Here is a 25,498-nt window from a genome sequence, read left to right as displayed (position 1 = left end):
TTTCGCATTGTTTGTAATGAGGCGATATTAGCGATCCTAGTGGTTAGCAACTATCTATGGATGCATATTTACTACGTATGGGCTATTCCATATGAAATCGATCAGTAAAAAACCTTCCATTTTTTTAATACTCTAATTTTTTTCCCCTATTTATACAAGGTGCTGAGGACAGTCCATGTTCAAAAATATACTATCGAAAGTCAAACGGTTTTCGTACTATTGAGCGACAAATTTAGCGTATTTTATAAAAACAAGCCTCTTTCAGCGCTCAGAACTCTGGAACCATTTACTGCAGAACATTGAACGAGAGCTTATTTTGAAGCTGACATTTGGTAGGTTATGATAAGAAGTAATCCTTATTTTTATTGTACACAGAGAGACAGGTAATCTGATTTTACTTACTTTTAGGCTTCTTGCCAATATGTAAAAATGTAAAAAATATTGAGAAAAAACCTTGCATTATTAAGAGGGATTCGGCATTGTTTGCTTAGTGGCTCGGCAATAAGTTTCGAGGGTATTAAATAGATTATTTTCACACGCCTAGACTTGAACGGCGCAGTACCGCACGCACTGGCCGAGAGCTGAAGATAAACGAGCTTTGGGAGTCATTTTACTCCTGTGTTTATGAAAACTTGTGATAAAGCTAGCACAGCCCAGCTATGCGCTACTAGACGAAACATCACGTGTTTGTCTCCTGGCCTTGCTTGTCTCGGCTAACTCCCGCCTCACAGTCAGCTGGTTAGTTCACGCGCGTACTATTTATTTCCTTTATTTGTACTTTCAAAGCGGAATCTAACCATACATTTTTAAAATATTTTTTCGTGGGCAAAGGCGTCTTAATGAAGAAGAATCTAAATTTCTCCATTTCCATAAAAAGTAAGAAAATCTCTTTATATGTCAATATAAACTTCTCAGCATCAAAATAAACCATGATTTTGATCATTGGGTGAAAGGGTTTCGGAGCCACAACAGTTTAAAGTTGATAATTTTATGAAAATACGATAAATTTAAATATTTTTAATTTAAACACTATGAAGTTCTGATGCCTCAAACTTTGCACAAAGCATTGTATCACAGTTGTCTACGGACAGAAAAAGTTTCATTGTATTTAAAAATTGCAAGGACAGTTTTTGGGCTCGTGTTCGGTGCCCGTGGCACGATCCCACGTGAAACTTTAAATCAACTTAAACAATACAAAATTTCTGATGCAACGATTGATGCCATGGGATCTTACGTGTTAAAATCATCCTTAGCTATAATTAGTAATCATTTGTACCCAACAAAATTTTTATTGTAAATGATTTCCTACGTTTTCTTATCTTAATGTTTTTTTCTTTTTCTTTCCAAGTGTCACAAAATTGTTTTGTTTACTTATTATTCTTTATGAATTGATTAGTGGGCCGATCTATCGAACCCTTATTTAGGGCGGCTTTTGTTTCTACAAATTTCATTTTCCGTCGATTTGAGATGGAATAGCCCGTATTGAGCTCCGTGGCTGTATATACTAGACTGTTATTACGTGCAGGGATCTTAAATTCGCAAACATTTTCGTGTGCCTGAAACAATTGACTGCTTTTTTATACAATAGGCTACAGTGTAGGTTCTGGTCGCATATCTTTCCAACTGGAAATTATTAAATACTCATATTATGCAGAGTGTTGGGAAAGTAAGTGCAAATATCTTGACAAGCGTTATATAAAATCAATACAAAGTGAAAGTTCTTCAATTTTTAGAGTCGATTTCTGAAACGAAATCTAGACCACGACCATGCCTTTAAACCGCGTTTGGATTTATAAAACTACCAGTAGGTCTTTTTCATTTTTCTGAGCCATGGTCCGAAGCAGAGACCACGATTGGGGTAGGTTTAAAATCAAGGCTTCACGTATACAAGATGGAGTTAGGAGATCAACTGGATGATTAGCAAAGTACTAATCGAATAATTTCAAGGAAAAATTGTTCCGGGGCCGGGTATCGATCGCGAACGCTCTACCGACTGAGCTACCCCAGGAACTATACACGATACCGTCACAATTTTTCCTTTTGTATCCACACGACTCAAAAAATGAGCTGACAAGACGCCAGAACTCAGCTCATTTGAGTTGTGTGGATATAAAGGAAAAATTGTGACTGTGTCGTGCATAGTTCCTGGGTTAGCTCAGTCGGTAGAGCGTTCGCGCGCTAAGCGAAGGATCCCGGGATCGATACCTGGCCCCGGAACAATTTTTCCTTGAAATTATTCAAACCTGCTTTACAGGGAGCTACTACCTGAACGCCAGATTTGCATAAAGGACTAATCCTTTGCAACTGCAGTATTTAACGACGATAATTTCAGGCGAATATTTCGATTTTCGAAGGAAAGAACGCAAAATTTAGCAAGAATTCTAAACAATAATCTGCAACGAAATGAAGATGCGGCAAGTAGGGGTTTTTTTTACACTTTCTTGTTGCTTTGAGGGAAGTAAGATATAATATTTTATATTAATTGTACTTTTATGCTTATAAGATGATATAGCCTAACTTAATTCTTAGTCTTTAGAGTAGTTTTTAACATTTTATTTAATACTCGAAAATTATGTGCGCCTACAAGAATATGAAGCAAACGTGATTTTCTTTTCTTATTTTAGGTTTTATGCTACTGGGGCTTTCCACGTACTACTAGCCTATTATATGTGAAAATGAACCATACTGCATTTTAATTTCAATTGAAATTTTAATCCAGTTAATATTTAGGTTATTGATTCCTTAGAACCGGGTTTTCAGGTAGTTAATGTTGTAATGTTGATCTTTAACAATGTCTAACAAAACCCCACACGAAGAACATCATGGAATCGTATTTAGGTACATAACGCACACCATACTCACGTCGAAATTCCTTTTGAATTCTTTTAACACTCTCAAATTTAGCATACCAAAGAACACACTGTGCCCGCTGTTGATTTGTAGTAGCCATTTTAATCATCTACGATTTTCATTTGTCCTTTCAAGTTATGCATTGTTGATTGTCATATATAGAAGCTCCCATCTTTTAATCATAATATAACCAGCAAGAAATTTTTCCTACTATCATAATAGCTTCATAATAATAAATTAATAGTATCCATACCCAAACGGATCGGACTGTAAATCCAATTTGCTCTAAGATTTAAGTGTGTCTAATGGAATAACATAAGCTATGAATAACAGTCTAATAATAATAATAATAATAATAATAATAATAATAATAATAATAATAATTACTTATGGCTTTTAAGGAACCCGGAGGTTCATTGCCGCCCTCACATAAGCCCTCCATTGGCCCCTATCCTGAGCAAGATTAATCCAGTCTCTATCATCATATCCCACCTCCCTCAAATCCATTTTAATATTATCCTCCCATCTACGTCTCGGCCTCCCCAAAACTCTTATTCCCTCCGGCCTTCCAACTAACACTCTATATGCATTTCTGGATTCGCCCATACGTGCTACATGCCCTGCCCATCTCAAACGTCTGGATTTAATGTTCCTAATTATGTCAGGTGAAGAATACAATGCGTGCAGTTCTGTGTTGTGTAACTTTCTCCATTCTCCTGTAACTTCATCCCTCTTAGCCCCAAATATTTTCCTAAGCACTTTATTCTCGAATACCCTTAACCTATATTCCTCTCTCAAAGTGAGAGTCCAAGTTTCACAACCATACAGAACAACCGGTAATATAACTGTTTTATAAATTCTAACTTTCAGATTTTTTGACAGCAGACTGGATGATAAAAGCTTCTGAACCGAATAATAACAGGCATTTCCCATATTTATTCTGTGTTTAATACAGACGTCACAACCTAAAGTGTACGATACATACTTCAGCGTGAGTTACGTTACTTCAGAACGAGCCTCACTTGTAGTCCTTGTCTTCATAAACTGGGAGATGACACGCCCGATATACTTAATTAAATTGGTAAAACATACCGCACTCGAAATGATATTACAAGACCAATTGACCCCAATTCACGCCTTATCGCGCAGCTCGAAGGAAGACTTCAAGAACCTTGTTTGTGTTAACTTTATGACATTCACTTCTTGAATCTCGAATATCTTCAGTTTATCACAATTTCACGACATTGTCTTGGAACCTTGTTGTTCCTCAGATAACAATGCAATAAATCCAAAACTGATAAAGATTTCCCACTCATCCTTCACGCGTGTACAAGTTTAAAGGCAGCGTTTTGTTGCCTGAAGCCAGTCACCCACAACAATAATTTTTCCAAGTACATTGTTGTGCATTTGTTCGTAGTCTCTGATCTAGACCTTCGCAATGTTACCCAAGGCCAATTCATTGTTCGCGTTGTTTCTCTTTCTTGCCTCAAGCACCTTCAGTTGTTTTTCACTTTCCACTGATATGTAGGAATCGGAATTAAATGGAATGTGGACCGCATACATTTCCCTTTTTCTTATACGAAATGTATAAAGCGAAATGTGATGTTATGATATTTTTAAAAATCGACTTCAAGATTTTAATGAAAGTCAAGAATGCCAGCTACGCAATACTTAATCGATTTAACTTCTAGTTGAAATATCGAAATCACATCTCCAAATCTGACCACATATTTTATGAATGTGAGAGGTTAGGAGCCAAGGGGGAATGAAAAGCAGTTTATTCGCAGTTATTAATTTGACTATAACTCCACTTGTAGACGTGCATCTACGCGGTTTAACTTTTCTTTCAACTTTACGCATTCAAGCAATTGATATTTAATATTAATTATATATACGTAGTGAAGGTGACGTTCAAAATGCGCACCATGATGCAGACACAAAATCTTCATGCTCTTAATTGAACGCGCGTTTTAAACTTGAATCTTTCAATATTCTTCCCAGATTGCAAGCATAGGCGCATATAAAATTGAACCGTGTAGATGCAGCTTCAAAGACACAAATGATGAGAAAAACGATTTTAAGTTTAAAAAATCACATTACAGTACTTAGGTAATAGCTAAAGTATTATTTATGTGTTCATTTATTTGTTTACTTGCGTATTTATTAAATTTATTGATGTATTTATTTCCTTATTTATCTAATTCATTCATTTATTTACTTATTTATTTAGTTATTAATTTATTTATTTTACTTATTTTCCTATTTATTTATTTATTTATTCACTTATTAATTCATTTATTTATTTACATATTTTTTTACTTAATTACTTGCGTATTCATTCATTTATTTGGTTATTTTTTGTTCACTTATTTAGTTGTTTATTTACTTATCTATTCGGTTATTAATTAATTTATTCATTTATTTATGTATTTAATTATTTATTTATTCATTTGTTGTTATTCGTTTATTTATTTATTTACTTAATTAATTATTTGTTTATTTAGTTATTTATTTCTTCATTTATTTATGTATTTTATTTCTTTACTTATATACTTACTCACTTATTTATTTATTCATTTATTTGTTTACTTATTTATTTTTTTACTTATTTACTTGCTTAGTCATTCATTTATTTAGTTATTTATTTATTTTACTTATTCTCCTATTTATTTAGTTATTTATTTTCTTATTTACTTATTTATTCACTTATTAATTAATATATTTACTTATTATTTATTCCTTTATTTATTTACTTATTTTCCTATTTATTTACTTTTTTATTTATTTATTCACTTATTAATTCATTTATTTACTTATTTATTCACTTATTAAATCATTTATTTACTTAGTTATTTATCTATTTATTTACTTATTTTTTTACTTGTTTACTTGCTTATTAATTCATTTATTTACTTATTTATTCACTTATTAATTCATTTATTTACTTAGTTATTTATCTATTTATTTACTTATTTTTTTACTTGTTTACTTGCTTATTCATTCATTTATTTACTTATTTATTCACTTATTAATTCATTTATTTACTTAGTTATTTATCTATTTATTTACTTATTTATTCACTTATTAAAATCTTTTATTTACTTATTTATTCACTTATTAATTCATTTATTTACTTAGTTATTTATCTATTTATTTACTTATTTTTTTACTTGTTTACTTGCTTATTAATTCATTTATTTACTTATTTATTCACTTATTAATTCATTTATTTACTTAGTTATTTATCTATTTATTTACTTATTTTTTTACTTGTTTACTTGCTTATTCATTCATTTATTTACTTATTTATTCACTTATTAATTCATTTATTTACTTAGTTATTTATCTATTTATTTACTTATTTTTTTACTTGTTTACTTGCTTATTCATTCATTTATTTACTTATTTATTCACTTATTAATTCATTCATTTACTTAGTTATTTATCTATTTATTTACTTATTTTTTTACTTGTTTACTTGCTTATTAATTCATTTATTTACTTATTTATTCACTTATTAATTCATTTATTTACTTAGTTATTTATCTATTTATTTACTTATTTTTTTACTTGTTTACTTGCTTATTCATTCATTTATTTACTTATTTATTCACTTATTAATTCATTTATTTACTTAGTTATTTATCTATTTATTTACTTATTTATTCACTTATTAATTAATTTATTTACTTATTTATTCACTTATTAAATCATTTATTTACTTAGTTATTTATCTATTTATTTACTTATTTTTTTACTTGTTTACTTGCTTATTAATTCATTTATTTACTTATTTATTCACTTATTAATTCATTTATTTACTTAGTTATTTATCTATTTATTTACTTATTTTTTTACTTGTTTACTTGCTTATTCATTCATTTATTTACTTATTTATTCACTTATTAATTAATTTATTTACTTAGTTATTTATCTATTTATTTACTTATTTATTCACTTATTAATTCATTTATTTACTTATTTATTCACTTATTAATTCATTTATTTACTTAGTTATCTATTTATTTACTTATTTTTTTACTTGTTTACTTGCTTATTCATTCATTTATTTATTTATTTATTCACTTATTAATTCATTTATTTACTTAGTTATTTATCTATTTATTTATTTATTTATTTATTCACTTATTTAGTTATTTATTTACTTATCTATTCGGTTATTAATTAATTTATTTATTTATTTATTTATTTAATTATTTATTTATTCATTTCTTCTTATTCGTTTATTTTTTATCTATTTATTCATTCATATTTTTACTGACTTATTTATTTAGTTATTTATTTCTTCACTTATTTATGTATTTATCTATTTACTTATATATTTACTCATTTATTTATTTACTTATTTATTTTTTACTTGTTTACTTGCTTATTCATTCATTTATTTAGTTATTTATTTACTTATCTATTCAGTTATTAATGAATTTAATTATTTATTTATTCATTTGTTGTTATTCGTTTAGTCATTTATTTAGCCATTTACTTGTTTATTTATTTATTCATTAATTTACTGACTTATTTGTTTCGTTATTTATTTATTTATTATTTATTTATGTATTTTTATATATTTCAAATACACAGTTATTCATACACTAATGAAAGGAGAGGCAGAAATACATTACCGAGGGTTGTAAGTTGCAGCAAAAGAATAAAAACCTGTCCAGTCAAAAAGAAGAAGAAAAGAAGACATTCGTCAGCTGGTATTGATTGTGGTCGGAAATGTTTGAAGTTTCGATTGCAGATCCCATCAGCAAGTTTGTAGTTTACTGTTGGGCTGCCATTTCAAGTGGGATTAAAAGCGCTATTCACTGTTATTATATTATGTGTGCCTCTTTGAAGCAGTAGAAATGCTGTAACTGCAAAAGGAGGAGTTCTGTAAGTATACGACCTGAATAATTTGCCAAACCTGTAGTCGGTGCTGTACATATGATGGTTATTGTAACTGCTGTGTAATTAGAAAGCACTGCAAGCTAAAAGCTTCTGGGAAGAACTCACATTGCACGGGTCAACTCTAAACCATCACAAGTCCGACACCGTGGCAGATGTCAAATTTCTTGGAGTTTTACATGAAACACAGAATTTAGATGGCGGTGACACCCGATATGAAATAACTCCGCCCATATCAGTTATAAACGGGTATTGAATAAATTAATTTGATAGGTATAATACATGTTTGCACTGAAGAATCTCTTCACAATACAGTGTACCGTAATCCGTTGAATTTTAGAGCCACCTATTACTGCAACGTTATCGTTCAGATTAGTGATTTTGTTTTATCACTACTGTTTTGCAATTGTTTAATCTATGTAGACAGTTTAGAAGGTCATGGCTGGTTGTACCTAAAATTAATATTCTCACAATGGTAGAAGATTAAAAAAGATAAGATGAAGCTTTCCAGTAATGAATTGACAAAATAATAAAAAAAATGCGAAATCAATTCACACAGACAAAATCTGAGGTACAGTATGGAACCAGTTTTTGCAAATTTACATTATTTCCACTCTTTGTTTAAAGAATAAAGTAGGCCATGCCAACTAATAAAATATAATAGGCTATTAGATTAGTGAACTGAATATCTTATTTAAAAATAATAATAATAATAATAATAATAATAATAATAATAATAATAATAATAATAATAATAATAATAATAATAATAATAATAATATAGATATACTTTATATCAACTATTTACTATCCTATTAGCGAAATAGTTCTAATAAATACTATTCCCAGACTTTTTCTTTCCTAGATAAATTCATTCACAACTGAAGTCGTTCGTCTATTTACTGCTAAATGAAAACACTTTGTGAAATTACCTACGAAAAAACCATTCCTTTCTACAAATGAAATAAAACAGTATAAAACTCAACTTTTTTTTTTCCTTGACAAATTTGTTACCATGACAACTGAATGCTTGCATTAAAAATAACTATTTCTTCTTCTGAAAAAAATAAAACAAAAGAAAGACGTCCGTATTTTCAACCTTACCTTACATATAAACATTAAAGCAGACGTGAGAAATTTTAATTGCCCGTTACCGCTAACCGCTAATATGCAAGCTAATCTTTTATCGAGAAAATCGTAATGCAAAGTACTATACCAAACTGTACACATATAGCAAGAATAAATATCAGCAATTTATTGAACTGGACTAGCGTAGCCTATGGTACTGAAAGTTTTCCTTTGACCCAGAAAACGCGGAACTGGTTTTGTTGCTGTGGTTACCACGTGATTCGCCAAATTGCAACAGGTTGTCGTAAAGCACGTAGCAACCAGGAAAAAAACAAATGAAGTGTTAAATACGTAAACCAACGAGTCTTTAAAAAAAATTAAATTGCTTTAGACAGGTTTCTAAGTGAAACAAATAAGGTTCAATGTAGAATGCATATGGTATTGTAGTAAACAGGAACTGCATATTCAAATATATTAAGTGAGGTCTAATTCTGTGTCCTTTCTCCACTTAAAGCATTGCATTGCGAAATTACCGTGTTTTAACGTGTTTAATTTGATTGATATTGTTCTGCACCATAAAACTTAGGATCTCAGCAGCTGAAAGTTGAAAGATTGTTGTGTCAATAAATTGTCGTCTTCATCTTTATTGTTTCATCCAGGGTGATTCAGTGAAAGAGTAAATATGAGGTGAAGGGGTTAGGTAAGCTTACAGCAGTAAAATTTTGGAAATATTCAACTTTTTTTCTCCATTACTGTATCTTGTACAATAATGAAAATTGGTATGTTTAAAACACTGTCCTTCTGCTATATGAAAAATATATATTTTTTTACGATTTAAAAAAAATTATTATTTTTTTTTATTTTTTATTTATTTTTTATTTTTTATTTTATTTTATTTTTTTTTTTTCCAAATTCAGTTCACTGTGCATTAATGAAGCGTTTCCCACGTAACTCAAAAACTATCCAACATTCTGAGATGACATTTATGCATGTCATATCTACAATATGATGCAAGATCACTACTCTACCTTTGATAGATTGTCTGATAAAAAATAAATTCGTTTAAAAAATGGTCAAATATCAATATTTTCTTCTAACACAAAATAAAAAAAAATATTATTTATTAAGGAATGTAGTTGAAAATTGTCAGGGAAATGCACTATCACCTTTACTTTTTAACTTTGCTCTAGAGTATGCCATTAGGAACGTTCAGGATAACACAGAGGGTTCGGAATTGAACGGGTTACATCAGCTTCTTGTCTATGCGGATGACGTGAATATGTTAGGAGAAAATCCACAAACGATTAGGGAAAACGCGGAAATTCTACTTCAAGCAAGTAAAGAGATAGGTTTGGAAGTAAATCCCGAAAAGACAAAGTATATGATTATGTCTCGTGACCAGAATATTGTACGAAATGGAACTATAAAAGTTGGAGATTTATCCTTTGAAGAGGTGGAAAAATTCAAATATCTTGGAGAAACAGTAACAAATATAAATGACACTCGGAAGGAAATTAAACACAGAATAAGTATGGGAAATGCCTGTTATTATTCGGTTGAGAAGCTTTTGTCATCTATTCTGCTGTCAAAAAATCTGAAAGTTAGAATTTACAAAACAGTTAATTACCGGTTGTTCTGTATGGTTGTGAAACTTGGACTCTCACTTTAAGAGAAGAACAGAGATTAAGGGTGTTTGAGAATAAGGTTCTTAGGAAAATATATCTGGGGCTAAGAGGGATGAAGTTACAGGAGAATGGAGAAAGTTACACAACACAGAACTGCACGCATTGTATTCTTCATCTGACATAATTAGGAACATTAAATCCAGACGTTTGAGATGGGCAGGGCATGTAGCACGTATGGGCGAATCCAGAATTGCATATAGAGTGTTAGTTGGGAGGCCTGAGGGAAAAAGACATTTGTGGAGGCCGAGACGTAGATGGGAAGATAATATTAAAATGGATTTGAGGGAGGTGGGATATGATGATAGAGACTGGATTAATCTTGCTCAGGATAGGGACCAATGGCGGGCTTATGTGAGGGCGGCAATGAACCTCCGAGTTCCTTAAAAGCCATTTGTAAGTAATTATTTATTAACAATTATTTTTGTTCTTTGAGGAGCCCAATCTAGGCTGCCCTCAATTCAGTGTCATGTATTGTATGTATATTTTATTTAGAAATGATCTGTATAGCGCTAAATGCGCTGATGGATCAATAAATTATTAAAAATATATATACTTTTTTTTCATATTAGCTGCACTAGTCAGGGATGTATGCAATGGAGGGGTAAAGAAACTCGCCACTCTATCCCATTATCGCCTTGCCTAGTTGCCTCATTAGTGGTGCCTTGTTGGTATCACTTGTGAGGTTCAGACCTGTTTTTGGACAGTTGACTAAATAAGAACAATTATTTACACTTACAATTTACATTTATTTACATTTAAAACTATTTTGTTGTCATTTACAAACGTCAGTTAACAGCGTACTGTACATAGTCATTAACTTTTCGAATGGCATGAAAGGGTCTGTCGTTGACTCATATCATGTTTTGTAAATAAGGTAGACAGAACCACCTGGTGCACGATAGAACAACAAACAATTGCCTTACTTACTTATTTACTTACTTACCTACTTATTTACTTACTTAATTACTTACGGCTTTTAAGATACCCGGAGTTCATTGCCGCCCACACATAAGCCCGCCATTGGTCCTATCCTGAGCAACATTGTATTGTATTGAATTGTATTGTATTGTATTGTATTGTGTTGTATGTATTAACATTCCATGGTATTCGTACATTGCTTCACAGCTAGAATATGGAACAAGTCAAAAAACTTAATACTATTATAAAGTCTTAATTTATAGTCACAGTCTAGATGAAATATATACAGACGAGGTTTACAATATAGTCTACTAGTACAACACAGAGTTTTAGTATCAATTTCATGAAGCGTTATTGAATGTCATGAATTCACCTACAGAATAGAAGGCGTGAGAAATTAGGTACTTCTTTAATTTGGCCCTAAATAATTTTATGTTTTGAGTTTCATTTTTTATATCGATAGGGAGGCTATTAAAAATTTTTACTGCCATATAACGCACTCCTTTTTGATAGCACGATAGACTTGCCGATGGAGTATGAAAGTCATTTTTTGACGTGTATTTATGCTATGAACTGTTGAATTAGTTACAAAGTTTTCACGATTACATACGAGGAAGATTATTAATGAAAAGATATACTGACAAGCCATGGGCATTATTTGTAGTTTTTGAAAATAGTCCTACACGATTCCCTAGATTTGGCACCTACTATTATTCTAATTACTCTTTTTTGTAGTAGGAATATATTGTTACTGTCTGTGGAATTTCCCAGAATATTATTCCAAAACTCGTTACCGAGTGGAAGTATGCAAAGTATATTGTTTTTAAGGTATTGATATTTACTATCTTTTGCATAGATCTAATAGCAAAACAAGCTGAATTTAGTTTGGGGGTAATTTCTTTAATATGATTTTTCCGCTTTAACACATTATCGATTTTTAAGCCAAGAAATTTGGTTGTTGTTGCTTCTAATAGGGATCTATTGTTTATAATTGCGCTTGAAATTTGCGACGTTGAATTTGGACAGGATTTAAATTGAATTATGTTCGTTTTGTTACAATTTAATACTAATTTATTGACTGAGAACCAATCACATATTTTGAAGAGAATCTCTCTGTTGAGGAATACAATGCGTGCAGTTCTGCGTTGTGTAACTTTCTCCATTCTCCTGTAACTTCATCCCTCTTAGCCCCAAAGAAATCAGAATCTTAAATTCTAACTGAACTAAAAGAAAACTCAGGCGCCACACAAAAAGTTTTGGGATTTGTCTACCCCTGATCGTAACCTCTGAATTATGAGACATTAAGGTGCGCTTTGTAATGGTGTGTGTTGTGTGATAAGATAGGGCACGAAACAAAGAAGGATTTTGCAATAGGAAAGCATATTTTAAAGACAATATGTAGAATATCTCGGTAACATTTCGCAAGAGGAGAAATGTAATCAAAATTCAGCGCATTTGTTTGCAACAAGATTGTGTAGTCTGCGCACACTTTAGCAATCACGAATATATAATTACAGAAATGTAATCGTGACTTACTTCATGTAGTAATTAAATATTCTGATTTTCTTCGTAAATATTGAACAACAGAAATATCTTTCTTTTTTTGCCTGTTTCGAGTACTGTTTCTGTGGTACTTCAGGCCGATTCTTACTGTGTTTCATTAACAACTTAACTTACTTACTTACTTTTAAGGAACCCGGAGGTTCATTGCCGCCCTCACATAAGCCTGCTATTGGTCCCTATCCTGAGCAAGATTAATCCATTCTCTATCATCATATCCCACCTCCCTCAAATCCATTTTAATATTATCCTCCCATCTACGTCTTGGCCTCCCCAAAAGTCTTTTTCCCTCAGGCCCATACGTGCTACATGCCCTGCCCATCTTAAACGTCTGGATTTAATGTTCCTAATTATGTCAGGTGAAGAATACAATGCGTGCAGTTCTGCGTTGTGTAACTTTCTCCATTCTCCTGTAACTTCATCCCTCTTAGCCCCAAACATTTTCATAAGCACAGTATTCTCAAACACCCTTAACCTCTGTTCCTCTCTCAAAGTGAGAGTCCAAATTTCTCAATCATACAGAACTGTTTCAATTTCCCATATTTATTCTGTGTTTAATTTCCTCCCGAGTGTCATTTATATTTGTTACTGTTGCTCCCAGGTATTTGAATTTTTCCACTTCTTTAAAGGATAAATTTCCAATTATTTATATTTCCATTTCGTACAATATTCTGGTCACGAGACATAATCATATACTTTGTCTTTTCGGGATTTACTTCCAAACCAATCGCTTTACTTGCTTCAAGTAAAATTTCCGTATTTTCCCTAATCGTTTGTGGATTTTCTCCTAACATATTCACGTCATCCTCATAGACAAGCAGCTGATGTAACCCGTTCAATTCCAAACCCTCTCTGTTATCCTGGACTTTCCTAATGGCATATTCTAGAGCAAAGTTAAGAAGTAGTAGTAATAATAATTATAATAGAGTTCTGAAATTGTTTTGAATAAAAGCGATAAGGGAGGAGTGTGAAGTTGCAGAAGGAAAATGTTCTTATCTGCTTGCATTACGTTTAGTTACTATATACTATTATATTAAATTATTTGTAAGTTTCTGTGAAAATAAACAAAGCTATCAGAGCAAATAAACGCCAATACGAATGCCATTTTGTGCTCGTATGTATTCGCAATATTTGGGACCGCTGGGAGCAGAACTACTGCCCTCAGAGGCTGATTAAGTAATCATCAAAAGCTTGCCAAAGAGAAAGTTGAAGAACGCTTAACTTTCGCACAGTATTAAGAAAGTGGAGCGCGGTTGCCTTGGCAGCGTTAGCAGCTGAACAGACCTGTTCGCTATTAGCTGAAAAATCTGACAATCGAGTATCCTACACACTGATCCCAAAGTATAAGACTCTTCATTTATGTTATTTGCGTCACTCATTTTTTTTTTGTTAACGTTTTTTTTTTTTTTTTTCATTCTTATATCACAGTCTAGTATATACAGTCACGAAGCTTAAGTTTTGAGGGTACTAGGAACAATAGACTGTGCAGGTACTATTTCACATTGTCTGTAATGAGGCGATAGTAGCGATCCTAGTGGTTAGCAACTATCTATGGATGGATATTTACTACGTATTGAGCTTCGTGACTGTATATACTAGACTGTGCTTACATCATGATGAATCCTAAAAGCAGTGCTCCATGGACCTACTTTCCTCCACTTATTTATTTTGGATTCCAGTCCCTGGCGTTCATTATCTTTGGCTGGTAATGGAGACTTGGTTTTCGTGAGACTATTGCGAGTTTTTTACTTTTTTCTACTATGTCCACTTTTTAAGATCCTGAAGTGGGACGACGTAATCTAAGTGAGACAAGTGACCTTTAGTCTAGGAGCTCACACATATGTTAACTCCGAGAATCCTTGCAAGAACTCGAACTCGTGTTCCTTTTATGTCCCTCCCAACGCACAGTGTGCAATGTTCTTAATCTAGGTGGACAAAATTCATTTCTCGACGTGTTGATTTCACTATATATTTTTACGAATATGTGTCCCTGACTGCACGAGGCATCTTGTAAAGACATTGAGCTATATTTTCCGCAGATATTTATTTGTTTTGGGGTTGTGTAAACATTACTATCTGCAGTGTTCAATCCTCACTCATCAGTGACAATAGAGAGCGCTTTATTGAAAACCACATTAAGTGCTAGTGAACTGTGTTTTATTCTTTCACATGGAACTTGCAAGTACAGGTATGTGCTTCGATGTAATGTTTAATTCAGCGAAATTACTAATTTAGAACCCACAATACGGCTTTTTTGAATGGAGGTATTGAGGAAAACAAATTCTTGCAATATTATAAGGAATTACGAAATTCTCCCAACAACGATTTAAACACAGTAGAATTTTGTGAACATTCAGTTGTATAAGCACAGCTCTTAAGGGTTAGGTACAGCTTACAGCAGTTAAATTTTGGAAATATTCAATATTTTTTTTCCTCCATTTCTGTATTTTATACAATAATGCAGATGACGTGAATATGTTAGGAGAAAATCCACAAACGATTAGGGAAAACGCGGGAATTTTACTTGAAGCAAGTAAAGAGATAGGTTTGGAAGTAAATCCCGAAAAGACGAAGTATATGATTATGTCTCGTGACGAGAATATTGTACGAAATGGGAATATAAAAATTGGAGATTTATCTTTTGAAGAGGTGGAGAAGTTCAAATATCTTGGAGCAACAGTTACAAATATAAATGATACTCGGGAGGAAATTAAACACAGAATAAATATGGGAAATGCCTGTTATTATTCGGTTGAGAAGCTTTTATCATCCAGTCTGCTGTCCAAAAATCTGAAAGTTAGAATTTATAAAACAGTTATATTACCGGTTGTTCTGTATGGTTGTGAAACTTGGACTCTCACTCTGAGAGAGGAACATAGGTTAAGGGTGTTTGAGAATAAGGTGCTTAGGAAAATATTTGGGGCTAAGAAGGATGAAGTTACAGGAGAATGGAGAAAGTTATACAACGCAGAACTGCAGGCATTGTATTCTTCACCTGACATAATTAGGAACATTAAATCCAGACGTTTCAGATGGGCAGGGCATGTAGCACGTTTGGGAGAAATCAGAAATGCATATAGAATGTTAGTTGGGAGGCCGGAGAGAAAAATACCTTAAGGGAGGCTGAGACGTAGATGGGAGGATAATATTAAAATGGATTTGAGGGAGGTGGGATATGATGGTAGAGAATGGATTAATCTTGCTCAGGATAGGGACCGATGGCGGGCTTATGTGAGGGCGGCAATGAACCTCCGGGTTCCTTAAAATCCAGTAAGTAAGTAAGTAAGTAAGTTATATTTATCCTTCCTTCATTTCTATTTTTAACCTTCTTCTCTTGGATAACTTCTCCTGTTGTGGTGAACGTGGCTCAGGACAACCAGTACGCATACACCGTCCGGGAATCGACTTTGGTCTTCTAGATACACTACCCACCAATTGACGCACGGTTCTGTACTTGTTTCTGTGTGTAGTTTATGGAGACAGGCTATCCCTGACATTTAGCATTGACCGTGTTTGTCGTCAATGGGTCAGGGTGGTGGATAAAATCACAACCCCTCCCACCTACGGAACGCCCTTAATCTCATAATGTTCTCTTCGTATCTTAGCGTGCATTCAGGTTTCATGTATATTCAGGCAACACGTCTTTCAATTGTTAGATCACGTTTTCTTCGTAACCTAACTTCACCTCTGGGCATCATAAAAAACCGATTTATATTCTCCTAGCTCTGAATTTTGAGTTGACGTAACCATGCAACGTGTTTCTTATTGTTTGATCATTTCATTTTCTTCCTATCCTGATTGTAGATCTATCTCTATGAATTTTTATTTAAATTATCCAGCTAACGACTTTCAATTTTTTTCATTTAACATATCCAGGCAACGAGTTTCAATTGTTTGATCATTTAATTTTCTTCCTATCCTGATTGTAGATCTATCTCTATGAATTTTTATTTAAATTATCCAGGTAACGACTTTCAATTTTTTCATTTAACATATCTAGGCAACGAGTTTCAATTGTTTGATCATTTCATTTTCTTCGTATCCTATTGTATCTTTAATGGCCGGTTTTTCCAAGTATTGTTAGAAAATTTAACGACTGTTAAACTCTAAACAGTTTGTTAATTAATAAAATTGTATGTTTTCAACACCAGTTTGGTTTGACAGACTGTTAACAGTTTGTTAATTTTAAATGTAGAATTTCGGGCAGTTACCTCGTTTAACAGTTAGTTAAATATGGCCGATGTCTCCACAGTTGTACGAACAGATGTTGCGAAATTAATATTTTGTGTCTCTCTGTAGGGAATGTTTAGCATATGACTGGTAATATAACATTTAAAAAATACTTTGGATTGTTTAAATACATCAGTGTTATTTTATTTCTTTTGTATTTCGTATCCATAATAGCAATGAGGAAATATAACCTCACTTTGTAATTATTATTCAGCACGTCAGCTACAACTTTTATTTGTCAACTGTTTGTTTATGGAGCGTGGCCTACTATAACAGGTTGTCATTTTATGCAAGTTTCATGACTCACTCTATAATATAGAATTTAAAGATTAATTTTAGCCAATCAAGAATTGTCTTACATGTGTAGAATCATTACCAACTGCTGTTGAATAGTTAAAATAGTGCTAACAGACGTTGTAGTTAAGTGTTGGTTATCTTAAACAAAATGATGTTGAACAAATGGAAAATACATTAACAAAGCGTTAAAAATAAACAGACTGTTAATTTAACATTCGTTAAGCAAAATTAAACATTACTTGGGCAAACTGGCAATATGTATTATGATTTAAAGTATCCATCTAACGGCTTTCATTTTTTTCATTTAACGTATCCACGCAACAACTTTCATTTGTTTCACATCCTTATTTTTACTTATTCTATTTTTTTATTCAATGTATCTACGTAATTCTATACATTGTTTCATCACCACAATTTTGTCGTATTCCAATTTGACCTCTGTAACTTTTGATTTCATGTTTCCACGCAACGTCTTTCAGTTATTTCATCCCCACATTTCTTTCGTATATCCGTAAGCTTAGTTCTTTTTTTCGCACACAAAGAGTAAAATGTGACTCTGGGACGTTTTAGGAAATAAAAAGATTAACAATAAAAATGTAAGTTAACACAAGAGTTTACGTATGACCTAGCATACATACATACGTAATCAAAGAGTCCACTCTCGCTCTGAATTTTGAGTTGATGTATCCACGCAACGTGTTTCAATTGTTCGATCATTTAATTTTCTTCGTATCCTAATAATTAAGATTATTGTACCTCTATGAATTTTGATTTAAAGTATCCGTCCAACGGCTTTCAATTTTTTTTTTCATTTAACATATCCAGGCAACGAGTTTCAATTGTTTGATCACTTCATTTTCTTCGTATCCTAATTGTATCTTTATGTATTTTGATTTAAAGTATCTACCTAACGGCTTTCATTTTTTTCATTTAACGTATCCATGCAACAACTTTCATTTGTTTCACATCCTTATTTTTGCTTATTCTATTTTTTTTATTCAATGTATCCACGTAATTCTATACATTGTTTCATCACCACAATTTCGTCGTATTGTAATTTGACCTCTGTAACTTTTGATTTCATGTTTCCACGCAACGTCTTTCAGTTATTTCATCCCCACATTTCTTTCGTATATCCGTAAGCTTAGGTCTTTTTTCCGAACAGAAAGAGTAAAATCTGACTCTGGAACGTTTTAGGAAATAAAAAGATTAACAATAAAAATGTAAGTTAACACAAGAGTTTACGTACGACCTAGCATACATACATACGTAATCAAAGAGTCCACTCTCGCTGTCCTTGTAACCCAGATTTCTACGTATAAATGTATAGTTTGTTATTTCCATTACAATTGAGAAACGGTATGTGGCGGCATTTGGAGCACGTGGGACGCGACAGATACTGGGCGAAGGTGTCACATCGAGAAGGCGGTGGTAGCGCGACAACAGTTGAGTCATCGAATATAACCGGCTGTCTTTTGTTTAATCGGTTATTAAACATTTCTTGTCACATCGGAAAATAAGAAATAGTTATTCTGTAATAGCCTATATTGCAGATAGAAACTAATGTAATCAGTCACTGATGTAGCCTGTATAAATCATGTATTGTACTGTATTGTATTGTATTTATTGCTACATACTACAATATAAAATTAAATACTTATAATATACACAGGGCACACTCGCCTGAGCAAACTCCCGTTCGAGGCAGTTCCTATGAATAACTATTTTGTACAGTATAACAAAAATGCAATAGAATTGCAATATTTAATGCAATAATTATAAAACAGAAATTACTAAGATAAAAATCAGAGAATCAAATCAAGAATGGAATATAACTTTTACTGAATAAATGTACTCAAAATAAGAAAAAGAAAAAAGGACAAGAATATTAAATAACTTGCTTAATTTTATTTATAAATTTATCTGTAGCAATGTCACGAGATGTCTGAGATTTGTTAGGACTATTTCGAGAATAAAATGAAAATGTAAATAATATATCCCTAAAATTCTATCACAAAATGTTAATAAATGTATATTAACGAATACTTAACCTATTCAGACATTGTGAAGTTGAGACAGATGAATAATGATTACTGCAATAAACAAATTCGATGTTATTCAGTAATGCCAATTGCGTAAAGCTAAATACAGGTTTAACAATGTTAATTACACGTACTGTACTTTTCTCTTATTATAACATATTATGTATTTATTAAATATATTTGCATTATCTGCTGAAATCATAGTTTAATTTACAATTTTATAATATAATTACAGTAACCTGATTAATACATTAATTAAATGAAGAATTGTATAGCAATGCTTATGTATTCAGAGCGAGACATGTTGCTACACAGTGAAGCCATCTCTGTATAAATAATTAAAACACGAATTTTATTACTCCACACGGAAGGCAGTTTGATCAAAGACCTTGTATATATTACTATACAAGGTCTTTGGGTTTGACATAAATTTTAACACCTGACTTTCTATTAACTGTTTAATTTCATTCACAAAATACAAATTTTATAGGCTACAATTATAGGTTAAGTTACCTGTGGGAGCAGGACCAATGTCAGCTGTGCCTTATTTCGACCGTTACTCAGTGCTACAGGAAAGCATTTTTATAGCTCGACAAATGCATTCTCGCTGTAATGTGTAACGGAATTAAAGCTGCATCTACACAGTTCAATATTCCAATCGCTATGCGTGCAATCTGGGAATAATATTGAAAGAATCAAGTTTAAAAAGTACGTTCAGTTAAAATGCATGAAGATTTTGTGTCTACATGGTGCGCCGTTTTGAACGTCGTCTTCACTGCGTAAATATATTAATTAATATTAAATATCAATCTTGCATTCATTGTTTCAAAGTTGAAAGAAAAGTTTAACCGTGTAGTTGCATCTTAATGTATTCATGATCATCAATTTACGGGGAAACAGTTGGCGACAACGACTAAACAAAAGAACGACCATGCGATAAATTGATAGCGATAAATCTAGCCGCAAAAATTATCGCGGTGTCTGACTGTGATTGGTTGGAATTCAAAATTACATTACACTTCATTGGTCTAAAATGGAATGACGTCATATAAACGAAATAGTCAAAATTAAAATTACCTAGGTCTGGATTCATTGTCAATACGGAGTTGTATAACCGTGCCCCGTAACTCTGGCCATGATTTACTCATGGTTGTGTAACATTTTGGTTCAGCTAAGAGTCCACACCTGTGGAGTAACGGTCAGCGCGTCTGGCTGCGAAACCAGTTGGCCCGGGTTCGAATCCCGGTCGGGACAAGTTACCTGGTTGAGGTTTTTTCCGGGGTTTTCTCTCAACCTAATACGAGCAAATGCTGGGTAACTTTCGGTGCTGGACCCCGGACTCATTTCACCGGCATTATCACCTTCATATCATTCAGACGCTAAATAACCTAGATGTTGATACAGCGTCGTAAAATAACCCAATAAAATAAATTCAGCTAAGGGACATGTCAAATTTCTTCTGGTAGCATGAACATGCATTCTTCTGTATATTTTTAACAATTTTTGACAGTATTTTGATAATGTACAGTCTTAGAAAAAAGTTTTGCCGCGCAGGTACTTTTTAAGTCCCAGAAAGGAGGCAGTGCGCATGATCAGATATACAACGAAACAAAACTAATTTTATTACCTCAACTAGTCGTTCTCTTGTGAATCAGGTCGCTCGTCCCTTGATCATGCGCACTGCCTCCTTTCTGGGACTTATAAAACTTTTTACTAAGACTGTACGTTACATGTATTTGTTCAACTTAAAAAAGCATTAATTTCGTAATAAATCAAATTTGGCGAAGTTCTTTAAGCAAATTGTAATTACCCGCCTTAGAAGCAGTGTCAGTGAAGAAAGTGTAAATTTTGTTGTCCATCTCCTTCCGATTATATTCTATAACTAGTGACTTGTGCAGCAAATGCTGCAAACTAAGTTCGTTAGACGTTCAAATAAATATTTTTCAAGTTTATTTTCAATGAAGAATACCAGACATTCTGAAAGTTATTTGATTCCCTAATAATGAAACATACTCTGAAAAATAGACGCATCATGATATTAACTATAATAATATTTAATTTCTAATGGTAACAATGTCATCAAACCACCTCAAGTTTCGTAGATTTGAATATCCAATACACAGCTGTACTCAGAAAATTATACACTACAGAATCAGTTTATAATAACAAATTGAATTGAGCTCTCAATATGTCGGCAATCCTGCAGGTCATGGCCTTCGTGTAATAGCCTATTGTTTATTGTAGTGTGTTTTTTTTTTCTGAAATTCAATCAAGTCGGCCGTGATTCGATAAAATTAGTTCTCAAAACTGACAACAGATGGATTTTGGAAAATAGGAAAATTATGTAGGAAAATTGACATTTCACTGAAAACTACTACTTTTCCGAAAAACTTTGGATGACAGGCATGAAAATGAGGTGTCACTTATTAAAATCCGTTCAGCCGTTTTCCCGTAATTTCCATTACCAGTTCAAATTATATATATATAGACTAGCCGTACCCGTGCGCTCCGCTGCACCCGTTAGAAATAAATATAAAGTAATTACATAATTAAAATAGGACGTTTGATCCAGGGAACATTCGTGTTTGATAGAAGGATAAATCGTTTATTATGTTACTTAATTTAAATTGTATTTAAATAATTAAAATGCGATCATTTGGTCCAGAGACCACTCCGAAGTTACTGTAATAACATTATAGCTTTAGGTCGATCTGGAGAAACTACACTTTCCAATGGTGAAATAATAATTAATTATACAAATCGGTTAATTTAGCTTCCGATATTACTTCATACAAACACAGAAACATTCTCTGTAGGCTATGTTTCATAGCTTTCGATTGTTGTTGTCCAAGGCCCCTTATAGACGTAGTCATTTGTTTTTATTTCATTACACTGCCTTAGATGGCATTGTATTTTAATTTTAAAACTCATTTATCTCATTAAATATCAGTCCTATCAAAATTTTGCATGGAATAAAACTTATCGGAAATCATTTTTAAAGGACCTTTTGTTATGTAACATATTTCACAAAAATCAATAATAAGCGAGATATTTCGATTCATTTAATTCAGGCCCCCTTATAGCCCCCCTTTTAAATAACTTATTTTCAATGCCATATAGCCTAAATTCTAAGTTACAACGAACTTAATTTATATTCCAATTTTCATATAAATCGGTTCAGCCATTATCGCGTGAAAAGGTAACAAACATCCAGGCAGACAGACAGACAGACAGACAGACAGACAGACAAACAAAAATTTCAAAAAAGCGATTTTCGGTTTCAGGGTGGTTAATTATATATGTTAGGACCAATTATTTTTGGAAAATCGAAAATTACCAGAAAAATTTCGTCTACAGATTTATTATTAGTATAGATTGGATGATATTGAACAAAACCTACGTCATTTTTAACATATTTGCTTTTAATGTTTCTATGGCAACACATTATATTTAATGTAAAAGACAGTTTCAGTCCTGTGATGTTCGATTGTTTCCTTTGATCATTAATCTGAAGTGGGGAAAAAATGACGGTTATGAATATTATAATAAAGACCAATATATATATATATATATATATATATATATATATATTTTTTTTTTTTTTTCATTTACGTTCGGGGTAATTCATTCCTTCACTGACCCACTTAAACGAAACGGAAAGTGTCTCTCTATTATGATAGTCTCCTTGATTGTACTGATAGCAATAACGGTTTCCAATCTTGCCACATTTCCTCCTCTTACCGCCGTCTAGTAGTAGTCATTTGTTTTCTTTTACCACAAAGCAGCTCATTACATGATGGTGGAAAGTTGCCGGTCAAGTAAACAAGTTCCAACCGATCAGTAAATGAAATGTCTGGAGAGCCTTTGTAGGTTGCAATGACTAGCCTCTGTAGTTTAAAAGAAACGTTAAATAAAGAACTACAATTATCACATTATTTATTGTGTTTGGATAGCCTCTCTAGTCTAGAAAGACACAAGAGATAAAGTATTGCAAATAACCTGGGGAACGCACATGTAGATTCATTTGTCTGCCGTTCCCACGCGACATCTCTTCAGAGATTCGATGCGCATTTATTTTCGTTATCAGAATCTGCGAGGTTATTGTTATTTTTATCTTTGTCATGTTTTTATGAGAATAACAAAATTCACTAAATAGAAACGTGCTATTAGTGACTTTTGACACCCATCTCAACGTGACTAAGCATTCTTCTATTTTATCTTTGCCTTTCTTATTGCTAGTATCACAGCTCATTGTGATTTATAGGAAATTGATTAAGAAACTTTTTAATTTATTTTTTGCGTATCAAAAACTTTCTCAATCAAATTCAGTGTATAGGTCCTTCTATCGTCTCACTGGCCAACAAAAAAAAAATTTTTGAATGTTTCTTGCACTTCATGAGTCAATTCTTACTAATTTTGGGTTGAGAAAAACGAATATGACAATGAAAAATTTTTCTTAGCTCTAGTTTCTGTGATACACAATAAGTGTAAGTATTTCAGTTTAACGGATTAAGAGAAAACGATACATTTTTATTTATTTTATTGGGTTATTTTACGACGCTGTATCAACATCTAGGTTATTTAGCGTCTGAATGATGGTGATAATGCCGGTGAAATGAGTCCAGGGTCCAGCACCAAAAGTTACCCAGCATTTGCTCGTATTGGGTTGAGGGAAAACCCCGAAAAAAACCTCAACCAGGTAACTTGCCCCGACCAGGATTCGAACGCGGGCCACCTGGTTTCGCGGACAGACGCGCTGACCGTTACTCCACAGGTGTGGATGATACATTTTAATTACATATGCCAACAACATTGAAAATGCATTTAATTTTTTTTTAATGGCAGTTACATTCTAAGAGTTCTAAATTTATAGAAGAATACTTGGCAGATGGTTGGGTCTGAAGAGAATCATGTGTGGCTTCATGAGATCGTTGTCTTTTAGCTTGCCTCTTGTAAGTGAGTTCCGGAGCATCCCTACGCAAAGACAGCAGTAATCCGCAAGCATTGTTTCATTCCAACGGCCCTGATATCTTTGTTCCATAACAGAAATATCGTAATGGAACCTTCCTCCGTGTTCATCACTGAAAGCTCCACAACTAGGAGGGAAAAAGTCTAGGTGGGAGTGGAGAAAATGGATTTTAAGGGACATGTTTCATCCGAGTTGATGGTATTTTTGCAGGAGCACTGTCACCAACGGAGTGTAGTTATCATCTCTTTTGTTGCCTAAAAATCCATGAATAACTCCCTTGAAGGCTTCCCAAACTTCCTTTCCTTTCCCCTCCAAAACTTGGTCAAATGCAGGATCCTTTACAAGTTCTCGAATTTGTGGCCCGACAAAAATACCTTCCTTGACTTTGGCATCACTTAATTTCGGAAATTTCTCTCTTACGTACTTAAAGGCCTGTCCTTCTTGGTTCATCCTGTGACAAAATTTTTTATCAAACCCAGCTTAATATGCAGGGGTGGAAGAAGAATATCTTTTGGGTCCACGAGAGGCTCGGCAACTACATTTTTCTCGCTAGGGTTAAGATTTCTTGCAGGCCGGTCTGCCTGAATATAATGTGATTTCCTATCCCTGCTGTCCCACATACATAAAAAGCAGCAATATTTTGTGTACCCCAGTTGCATTCCTAAGAGTACAGCAATGAGTTTTAGATCACCACAGATTTTCCACTTGTGTTCATGATATTCGATTGAGTCGAAGAGGGCTGTCATATTTGCATAAATCTCCTTCATGTGAACTCCATGACCAACAGGAATAGAAGGAAGACGGTTGCCATCGTGAAGTAATACAGCTTTCAAACTAAGCTTGGAGGAGTCTATGAATAGCCTCCATTCAGTTGGATCATGGTTCAAATTCAAACATTTCATCAAGCCATTAATGTCGCAGCAAACAAGATTGTTTTTCTTCTAAAAAAAAAAAAAGGGGGAAGCAGATCC

The 25,498-nt window shown here is 32.8% G+C and overlaps 1 protein-coding gene across 1 annotated transcript in view; it reads left to right on the top strand.

Moving 5' to 3' along the window:
- Nucleotides 1–25,498, top strand: part of LOC138704404 (peptide transporter family 1) — a 168,236-nt gene that overhangs the window by 334 nt on the left and 142,404 nt on the right. The gene's annotated exons all lie outside the window — the stretch shown is intronic.

The sequence above is a fragment of the Periplaneta americana genome, chromosome 8, assembly GCF_040183065.1.
Source record: "Periplaneta americana isolate PAMFEO1 chromosome 8, P.americana_PAMFEO1_priV1, whole genome shotgun sequence".
Lineage (NCBI taxonomy): Eukaryota > Metazoa > Arthropoda > Insecta > Blattodea > Blattidae > Periplaneta > Periplaneta americana.
This window is presented reverse-complemented; position numbering and strand designations above follow the sequence as displayed.